Consider the following 9,320-nt stretch of genomic DNA (forward strand, 5'->3'; position numbering starts at 1 on the left):
TCGGAAACATTGCATTTTCTAAGGTACCGTGCCGGTGTGCTACCTCAGCAGAATTCCCATCTGGAACCAGGTGCGTGGTTCAAGTTCCTTGTACACGACACTGGCCAATGCTGCTCTCAGAGGGAAAGCCACAACAAAAAATCTTGCAACTGGTTTATTCCATCACTATCTAATATGAAACTTGTTGCACTGGGCAGAAGCTGGAAGCAAGGTTTCTTCATACCTGCGTTCCTAACCTGGCAGGTATTTCTGCATGTTTGAACTTTCATAATGTGAGCAGAGATTCGCTCGCTTCTTTGAAGTTAATCAGAGGTAGAGACCAAGTGGAAGAGTACGTGTGTGTATCGTCCACTGGTCGCCTTATCATCTGGAGAATTGTTATGTTGTGGACGTACAGACTTAAAACTACTTATAGATAAATGTAAATGAACATCTAAGACCTTTGTGAAAGCTGTTAAACCCTTGGCTTCAACTTGCGGCAGAGCGAAATTCAGCACAAGCACCGAGTTTATTTTAACTTTGGATAAAATTTTCAAAATGTACACGGAAGTAGGCTGAAGTATGTTCAAATACAACTGAAAGCCCGGCATTTTAATACATAAAGTAGGTAACAAAAGCAGCATATGAGACTTCATAAACAGAGATTTTAAAACAAATTTAATAATAGACTTTTTGAACTCGCAAATCACTGTCAGAGCACATATATGTTAAAAGACCTATAAATATATTTTAAAACTATCTATTTTCCTTTCACTTAGCTGCCAAGATCTCCACTAGGAGGTTTGTGTTTCCTTCCAACATTAAAGAATACCTCTAACATCTGCAGCAATGAAGGGTGAAGAGTGTCAGTTCTGCTTCTGAAACAAGCAGTGCCGCCATTTGAAGGAGGAAAAATGTGAAATAATGAATATGCCGTCGCAGAGCAGTCTGTTGTGTAAGAGAAGATGTGCAAAGCCTCTTGCTCGGTTTGATCTTCTGAGCTTCTTCTAAACACCTGGAAGGAGCGCAGGGAATTACGCAACACGTGGTCAATGGGCAAAGCCGTGCCGCACCCAAATATAACGTGCTGCGGAGCACATTGCAAGGACTTCGGTTTGTGTTTTCTTCCCTCCCGGTGTCAGGAAGGAGGGGAAGGTACCCCATGAAAACATGAGCCAATCTCAGCTTAACTGGAGCAGCCACTACTTGAAAAATTATTCGCTTTTTTTCCCACAAAGGTTCCCGGAAAGACGAGAGGCACACTGCCTTCACTGGGATCTGGGGGGTTCCTGGTCGCTTTTTGTTTTCCACAGCCGCTTTCTGTGTGACGTGGGCCCCCCGTGCTTCGTTTCCCTGTCAGTAAAGGGAAGCAGTAGCATCTCCTGATGGTTTAATAGCCATCAATAAACAGGTGGGCATGCTAATGATTGCAAAATGCAATTACAAAAGTCGTTACAACGGAAGGGAGGTATGTGCAACCATCGCAGAGTAATAAAAATAATGCCTGCAGGAGCTTTGCTGGAGGCACAGTACAGCGCGCCGCAGATCCTGCTGCAACAGGACGGGCGATATTTTACCATCGCAAGTAGCTTTTAAAAAACCATCCCCAGGTCTAACCTCCAACCACGAAATCTAATCGGACCTGCAGAACTCCCACGGCCAGGAGAAATCACAAGCGACATTTTCAAGCGAAGTGATCTCGCTCCCCGTTTCAAGAAGAAAACGTGTAAACGATGGCTAATACTTGGAGCCGGAGCTGATAAACGCTTCTGCCTATAACTGCAGAAAATTTTTAGCATGAAGGTTTTCACAAATATTTTAGATGGTCTCAAATTTTATGCAGAAAATTTCCTGCAATTATGCCTAGAAACGTACCTTACTCGATCTAGATAGGGTGCCCTGCCACTCCTGCAAGAACGAACACAGACTCTAGGGACACTCAACCCGAAAAATAACAAGAAGAAATCCATTTTTTTTAGTTTTCAAAAAAGTCTTTGGGTGCACTTCAATCTCAGAACTACATTATCCAGCTGTACTTACAAATAATTTCAACTGACGCGTGAACTGGATAGTTTTATACCCAAATGCGTACGTACATCGGTAACCGTGCAACTACGCAATTTACAAAGGCATAGGGGAATTCAAAGGACTACGTTTGCAGATCTGAATTTTTTAAAAACCCGATTCCTAATACTGATGTGTCAAAGACAGAGGCCGAAAACCACAGTGGTTAAAAAGAAAGATAATAAAGCGCTTGCTACTCGACCTTAACTACAAAGAAGGGGGAAAAAATCAGTGTTAATCTTGCTACTCAAGCCTTAATCAATTTTGTATTTTGCTTAGCTTTTCCTTTTTCAGCATTTATATAATTTTATATATAGGATATGCATGGTTTTGCTTTTATTATCTGTATATCTGCTCACCCCAAACCGCCAATTCATCCTTGATTTTTTGGGTTAAAGTTACACACTTAATGTTATTTTAACATCGGGCTTTTTTGTAATGTAACGATATTTAATTTGCATTAGCACAAGTGACATACAATAGATCATGCTATTATCATGATTGATATCGGATGAACTGGCATAAATTCAACGTTATAAATTGAGCCTATAAATGAAACTATTATTGTACAGGAATTACTGTAGTAGAAAGGCTAAGGACCCTCAAGTCAACCTTAGTCAAACCCACTCTTTAGAGTTTTATATTTTATGCCTGCAATAAATGCTTTTGTGAAAGCCCATAACCTGCAAAAGAAAAGTCATTGGAAGTCTATTAATTATAATAATACTATCCAAAAAGCTGTGAGGGCTTATTTTTGTGACATCACACTTTGATTTCTTACTGCCTTAAATTATCCCTTTGTTGGCTGGGTGAGGGTAACAGTCATACTTTTGTCATTAAATATAAGGAGTTTTAAAGCCTGATCCACCTTAGCTCTAATTGATATTGCTTTCATTTGGCAGATAGTGACCTGATTTATAATTTAAATATGCATCATTATATGCACCTCTTCTGTATAATGAAAAAGCAAAGTTACTCTCATCTTTTCCCGCAATGTTAACATCAAGGAAAAGTATCTTTCTTTTTTCCCTTTTATACTCGGAGCCTAATTGAAAACTGTTCATTGAATTTCAACATGATAGAAAAGTCTTTTTATCTCTCAATTTGTCCATTAGCTATTATAATTGAAGTATCTGCTACACAGTTGAATTGATAGTGTTCTTGTTTAAATTCTGGATTTGTCTAAATCTTCTATGAGGCATCAACTAAAAAAATATTGGTTAGGAGACATTAGCTAACAGTATTGCCTAAATGGGACATTAGACGAGCCCTCCACATGTGTAAAGCTACAGAAAGTAGGAAGTCATCTAATTTTACTGGAGAACGTGTTGCATAATAATCTTAACAGCATGACCATAAGGTTCGCTAATTGCCACATCTGTTTAGCAGCTGTCAGATGTTTGCCATATGCTGCCATCAATATTACAACGGAGTACATTACAGGGAGTTTTATTGTGTTCGACTGTTATTTATTTGCCACAGACGTTACTACAGCCAGTGACGTCTATTTATGTTAGATCACTAATTATATTTTAAAAGCTGCACGCAAAACCCAGATTTTTCAGCTTCCTTAGACCCCGTTTCTGATGAGGTAGCGAACAACTTTTTCCCTACAGATCTCTGAACTGATTTATAGACTTCTATCTCTTCTTCTGGTAAACAATTCTTCTGCAAAATAACTTATTTATGCTGTTTTTGAAGGATGCTTCTAAACCCAGGTTATGTTTTAATGGTGATGTTTATAAGAACTCAAACACAACCTTCTTTTCAGAGAACCCACCTCACCCCACGGTTTTCCACCAGGACACAGGTCGGGGATGGGAGACAATTCGCTTCCCCGGCTCAGAAGGTTGGTTTCCCCAGTTCTGGCCCCAGACGCTGTGACCTTGATTCACTGCATGACCCTAACGCCGACCCGTAAGCTAAAGAGCTGCTGAACAGCTGTAACGTCAGAACTCGCTCATGAAACGGCTGCAAAAAGCAAAAGGCGTTGCAGCACGACCGCCATCGAAGCGGATCGATATGGCTGATCGTCGCTGTTCTTCGAAACGTTCTTTCAGGGTTTTTTTTTTGCGATGGCTTCTTTCAGCTGGTCTGTGCGTTACTTTTCTGTTAAATGCAGCTACCACAGCAACGAAATGGGAAGCAGAGATTGACAAAGTGCAGACGAGGCAAAATATGCATGATGTGACTTAATATGAGCTGATAGGTGTCACTGATCTCTATTATAAATAGACTGTGTGAATTCCATATGATGTATTATTAATCTATTGTAGATGCCTTTTTGTTTCATTAATAAACCTGGAAATCAGACGTATACATTTCCAATGATGAGTTTTTGGCAATACAAGGCATCGTGGTATTTGTCTGCAATTGCTCAATTATTTTGATGATTTTCTTCTTCTTTCTACATAAATGATTAATGCTTGAGATGTTTGTTCAAGATTCTTCTGATTTTGGCTCATTTGTCCAGCCGAATTCTTTTTTTCTTCTCTAATTAGAGATTACTGCAGCATAAGGACTGCCACTTTGACCTGAAATCAGCTCCTTCGCGATGTCGCTCTGGAGCACGCGACACGGGTCCTCTGCCTTCGGTCCGCGTTCGGCTGTGAGGGCTCAGAACTCTGGCAAATCTCACAGGAACAATGCATTTGCAGCTTAGATCTGCCTCAAAGCAGAAACTCTCGTGCTGTCGTTCCACCTACAGTCAAAAATGCTTCTCTGGTATTTCTGTACTGGAGAAAGTTAAGAAAACATATTGCTGCTTTTTTAGATAGGGAAGGACTTGGATTTTTCAAACTTCTGAAGAGAACAGTCTGCAGCAGCGAGTGCCTTCCCTCTGCTCCTTCTGAAGACACTCAAGCAAAGATATCCTTGAAGACATTAAAGGGCAAAGAGTTTTGACTAAAAGGCAAAGCCGGGGTGGCTCCAGGAGCCACATCATCGAGCCTCGAGTCGTCTGAGCTGGGTGAGGATGATGGGGGTCGCCGAAGGAGGGCACTGGGGCTGGGAGTTCAGGCAACACGTGCCAAGAGGAGGAGGAGGTGCTCAACTCCCGTGCAAAATCAAACTGCCTAACGAGAACGCCTCCATCAGTAACCTAAAATTTGTCTGCCTTCTGCATTTGATCTCCTCATTTTCTTCTTAGATGCCTTTTTAATGCTGTTTGTAGCCATTTCAATTATGTGATTTCCTTATCTGTATACCATTGAGAATACTGTACAAGACTTTATAAACAGCTACTAAGTTTATCTGCCTGTCATTTGGTTTTCATTATGCGAGATAACAATCTCTCTCATATCTTATAAGAAGATATAATGTGATTGTTTCTAAACGGGGAGAGGGGAAAAAAGTCTAGTCTGCATTATCCTTAGCCTCGTATTTGTAACGTCAGTCGTGTCAGCACAATCGCCAACATTTTTCCTTGCTGTGGTCCAGGAAGAATTATCTCTCTGGTTTTTTGTGCTTGCTGCTATCTCCTCTTTTTCTCCATTTTAGACACAGCGAGTTTCTTATCTGGAGCGTGGTTATGTGGCCACAGATGTGCCTACATTCAGTCTGATCATTCCTAACTGTTTCGTGGGGCTCATGCACTGAAGGGAAGGATGAGAGGCGATTGTCAACAGTTCGCTGTATTAAGTATGGATAGATATTATTCATGTAATTTGACAGTTCTTGACTTTCAGCTGTATAATGACAGTGAAACGGTAGGAATTTCAGCAGCAGAACTTCTGTCTTACTTCAAGATAAGCTTATCAACTGTAGCCTGAATCCATTCAACTCATAAGCAGATCAGAACTCATGTCATGCTGAAGTGCTGCGCCGATTCCTGCCTCCTACCGTTGCTTTGCACGTCCATACGGTCTCGGTCGTTTGCCATCTTACAGTTATTTTGCAAGGTTTTTAGGAGACAGGCTGGCTCTTGTATTTGTTCAGCACCTTGTTCGGTGAAGCCATGGATCCTGCTTGGTGCCACCAAACGCTCGTGTAACACAAATAAGATGCAATGAAGTGATAATAGGGGATGGTCAGCCCTTGTGTTTTCTTCTCTCTTCACCAGTTATGCACTTGATCTGCAAAGAGCGGCTGCCTTCTTTGGCTTCCCATTTAACATGAAGAAACACCCTGAGGTTTCTCCTGTGCTACTCGTCCCAGCGATTCGGAGGGGTCTCTGAACGCTGTGCGGGAATCGTGCGTATCATTCGGGCGCCCCAACAACGCAGCTGCAGGCTAAACTAGGTTCAGGATTGATCGAGTGTCTGTAGAAGGTCCACGCTCCCTCGCGTGCCTTCCGGACTACAACGCTGTTTCCAAACTGGTGGGATTCAGTGGGGGGTGAGAAGAGCAGTTTTGGAGAATTTCTGGCAGTTTAATGTTCAATTTGAAAGAAACAAATAGAACAGATACGTGAAAGCAAATGTGAAATCTCTCTTTAGTCACCTCATTCGTGTTCTCTGCCAGTTCACTGGATTTTGACCTTGCAGGGGCTGTAAACTCCTCCAGGCTAGGATTGTCTTTCTCTTTCTGCGGTACAACGAGGAGCGTAAGAACATACCAAAATGAGCAAACGTTGCTCCTGGCTCAGGCCTCAGGCTGGCCTCCCACCGTCAGCTGGACGTTGCCCGCCGCCCTTGTGCCCAGCATCCCCCTCTTCCCGGCAAATATGGTACACTCACGGAAGTCAGTCATTACAGACGCCCCCAGAACACTTTCACATAATTTATGTTTATTAAATCATTGTTGATGTGTTGTTCTGCTCTGATTTTGGTCACTTTTTGAGTACGCTTTTGAGCAGCAGCAAACAAAAACGACTGTGAGCAGAATAACAGAGGATACAGAAGTTTTGCAATTTCTTAGCAACAGGAACCCTGTGCTATTTGACTTTTCACTGTAATACGTTGGTAGAAACATGACTTCAGGTTTCAGAATTAAATGCACGCCTCAGTGGCTTAGTTTATGCATTCATAATTATATTTACAATTAGAAATAATGCAATCAGGAATAATATTTTTTTCATTGGCTGAGTGCACAAAACGAGTTGGTGAGAAATTGTCCTTTTAAGCCATGCCTTCTTCCCCACAATTTAGGACCATTTAAGCTTCATCTCTGACATACATTAGGAAATTATAGGCTAATGAAGTCCATATGGGGCAGTACTACGGCTAAAGATTGCTGGGTCCCTCACCAGATTTCTTTTTGCACAGCAAAGCCCCAAACGCTGCACACGCAGTAACAGGATCTAAAACCAGTGCGGTGACTCTGCGCAGTTACACCATGCAATGGTTTCCCGTAAATATTTTAATTCCTTTATAATGGAAAAGTGAAGCTTTAAATGGAAAAGCGGATGGGGAGAGGGTGCACGGCATCGCGTAATTGAGAATTCACGTGCCCTGCTAGGCAGGGTTAACGGGCATTGCCCTGCAGTAAACCGGCTCCTGTGAATCCTTGAAATGTCATAGTGGTACAAAACAAGATTGCGAATCAGGTCCTTCTGGTGTTAAACGGAGGCTGCAGGGCAGCTCTGAACCTAAACGCATAATTCGGAGACACAGGATGCCATTTACGATTGCTCACCTCTCATTAAATCTAATCAGAGTGGTTTTCTGTCAAAAATTGATTTTTAATCGGAAAAGTTAAATCTGTGAGGCTGGTTTATTTTTCCTTGAAAAGCTGGAAACATTTTGCTGGGAACTGATGGAGAACGTCCTTGTTTGCTGCTAGTTTCAAAACCACCGGGTGACCTCGGTTTTTTTTTCCTTCGGTCTTTGGCCAAAATTAGAAATTAAAAATATTTGTTCACATGCTTTGCATGGTGATTTTCGTCAGAAAGTCGTTTCCCACCAAAAAAGAAAATAACAATGGAAGGGATGTTTTCCCTCACCAGACTGAGCAGCACATTAACGCTGGGATGCAAACAGGAGGGCAGGCCTGTCCAGTGGGCTTCCACACCTCTCGTCATACTTTTCATGATACAGGACTGTCACCAGCAGCACAAGGCGCAGCGATGTCAGTTTTAATTAAAACCTTTCGTTTTACCTATTGCACGGAACAGCTGCAGCACAAACTGCGAAGCAAAGGCACCGCAACCCCTGCAAGTTCAGCTTTTGTTGAACGTAAACAGGAGGCAGCACTAACGGGAACCCACGCAAAGCTGGGTCGCCCCATAAATTATAGAAGATTTTGATCGCTTCTCCCTGAAATGTTCCACAAACTGTTGCTGATTTTCAAAGAATGTCAGCTAGAAAAATTTGCAGGTTGGGGTTTTTTTTCCCCCGCTCAGAAAGTAAAAGACAACCAACCATTTTAAGCTTAGATGTGCGAGTGGCTCATGAATCACTGCTAGATCCCGTTAAATAAGTAGCCCACAGAACTTGCTGAATCTAATTCAGTAACAACTGTAAATTCAAGCTTGCTCCCCAGGCTTTCCAAAGAAAACAATACTTTTTACAGAGTGGATAGTGGCTGTTCACCGTTACTGACCACAGCCAAGCTCTGAAGGTGTTTCAGAGGAAGGGGCTTTAGGTAACAAATAGTTGCAGGTATCAAGTGCCTTTGGAATTTCAGCGTGATTTGGCAATGCAAACTCTCAAACCTCCATAAATAGAGGGGAAGTCCCCACCCCATCCCCAAGCCTCAGGACCGCCCCATGTGCCAGCCCATCCCTGCCTGACGATTTCACCTGCTGCTCTGACTCAGCTGCCACCGCTCTTTTAGGAGGTTCCACCTCGGGTTTTGAAGCCGTTGCTGTGGTTCTCTCTTAGCAGCGGAGTCAAAAGAATGACTCGGGGTGAAAGCCCAGCCTGGGCAGAGAGGCTGACCCACCGCACGGGACAAGCCTCGCCTGGGATGGATGCCCAGCTGAGTATGCAGAGATTGAGCTGGATGAGCGGGTGCGATCCTGAAGGAGATCAAGTCATCTCCTTCCCCAGCAATTAAAACAGGGCTGGAAGTGTGTAGCTCAGACCTGGGGTGGACCCTAACCTCCTCGAGGACCTGTTATTAACTAATTACTACAGGATATCATAAGCCGGTGTGCCTGATAGTCCTCGTCTTATAAATCTGAGCTGCAGCTGCGAGGGTGTATGTTGAAGCAGCTACGGGTGTGGAAGGGCTACCACGGAGCAGCCCGCAGCCTCCGAGCCCCGCAGCCGAGCCGGCTGGGCGCTTCCCACCCCCTTCCACCCAAAATCAACCGAGGGAGCAAAGCGACGATTTACACCGTGTTAACTAAAGCAAAGCAGGGAGCCTTTACGACGACTGCCCTGCGTAAGGTGGTG

At 43.1% G+C, this 9,320-nt stretch overlaps 1 long non-coding RNA gene across 1 annotated transcript in view; it reads left to right on the forward strand.

Moving 5' to 3' along the window:
- Window positions 1-5,376, forward strand: part of LOC142064138 (uncharacterized) — a 31,163-nt gene extending 25,787 nt beyond the window's left edge. Inside the window, exon 5 of the long non-coding RNA XR_012663010.1 lies at window positions 3,815-5,376. This is a non-coding gene — a long non-coding RNA (uncharacterized LOC142064138). The remainder of the gene's footprint in view (window positions 1-3,814) is intronic.
- Window positions 5,377-9,320: the final 3,944 nt, after the last annotated feature.

The sequence above is a fragment of the Phalacrocorax aristotelis genome, chromosome 13 (genome assembly GCF_949628215.1).
Source record: "Phalacrocorax aristotelis chromosome 13, bGulAri2.1, whole genome shotgun sequence".
In the NCBI taxonomy this organism is placed as follows: Eukaryota; Metazoa; Chordata; class Aves; order Suliformes; family Phalacrocoracidae; genus Phalacrocorax; species Phalacrocorax aristotelis.